The sequence below is a fragment of the Chiloscyllium plagiosum genome, chromosome 21 (genome assembly GCF_004010195.1).
Source record: "Chiloscyllium plagiosum isolate BGI_BamShark_2017 chromosome 21, ASM401019v2, whole genome shotgun sequence".
Lineage (NCBI taxonomy): Eukaryota > Metazoa > Chordata > Chondrichthyes > Orectolobiformes > Hemiscylliidae > Chiloscyllium > Chiloscyllium plagiosum.
This window is the reverse complement of record NC_057730.1, coordinates 15,937,599-15,939,130: the sequence shown is the minus strand read 5'-3', so window position 1 is coordinate 15,939,130 and position 1,532 is coordinate 15,937,599.

Here is a 1,532-nt window from a genome sequence, read left to right as displayed (position 1 = left end):
ATACACACACGACACACAAACACATACACAGACAAACACAAACTCAAACACAAACACACACACGCATGCATACATACACATATGCATGTGCACACACATCGACACACACATAAACAAATGCTCACATTCCTTCAGAAAAATATAGAATAGTGATATTTCTAATCATCAGATCACCCTCAGGCTACACAGTTTTTACTTTCTCATTTCATTTCAACTAACTCCACAAAGTTAAGATTATAATCTGCACAGCTTTCTGCTCAGAGGCTTTCAGAATCTACCCAACATCTCACAAAGCCTGAGCACCACTCTGCGCATATCTCTCCTCTGTCTTAAAGAATTTGAGACAGTTCACCTCACACAGTCAATCTATTAATTCAATGGCAACACTGAAGATTCAGTATGAACGCATTGAACAGCCCCAGTTTGGAGGTCTTCCTGCATTAAATGTATGTCTAAGAAAGGGTGATGGACAGAGACAACTGGAAAAGTGTTTCCAGCTGTAAGGTGCATGAGATAGTTATAGAGTGATAGAGTCATAGAGATGTATAGCATGGAAACAAACCCTTCGGTCCAATCCGTCCATGCCCGACCAGATATCCCAACCCAATCTAATCCCACCTGCCAGACCCGGCCCATATCCCTCCAAACCCTTCCAAATGTTGTAACTGTACCAGCCTCCACTACATCCTCTGGCAACTCATTCCATACACGTACCGCCCTCTGCGTGAAAAAGTTGCCCCTTAGATCTCTTTTATATCTCTCTCCTCTTACTCTAAACCGATGCCCTCTAGTTCCAGACTCCCCCACCCCAGGGATAATAAAACAAATTGGAAAAAAATCTTATAGTGGAAAGCTATAATAACTGTAAATAAATCTATAATAAATCTTTAAGTAAGCCTGCAATCTCAGGAGCAGCTGCAAGATCCACACAGCTCCTTCAGGGTTGTACTGGACATGTCATATGCTAAGAAAGTGATTAGAAGTAGGAATGTTTAAGGAAAATGACCTTAAACTATGCAAAATATATGAAATGGAAATTTATGGCCAACATTGATAAGACACAGTAGCACACTGGCTAGCACGACTGCCTTGCAATGTCAGGGACCCAGGCTCCATTCCAGCTTTGGGAGACTGGCTCTATGGAGTTTGCACATTCTCCCTGTGTCTACATGGACTTCCTCCCACATTCCAAAGATGCGCAGGTTAGGTGGATTGGCTGCGCTAAATTGCCCACAGTGTGCAGGCTAGATGGATTCGCCATAGGGAATGCTGGGTTATAGCAATGGCATAGGTGTGGGTGGGGTGCTCTTTGGAGGATTAGTGTAGACTCAATGGGCCAAATGGCCTGTTTCCACACTGCAGAACTTTTATGAAGGCCAATTTCATCAAGCATGTTTGGAATGATCTGTAGTCAGTGAATTGAGAAGGACAAGACCAGATTTTGATCTTAAGCAGTTCTGTCAAATGTTGTTTTGCTCCCTTCTGTTGCCTGATCTAAATTAATTCAACTGCATTCCAGTGAAGGGACCGTA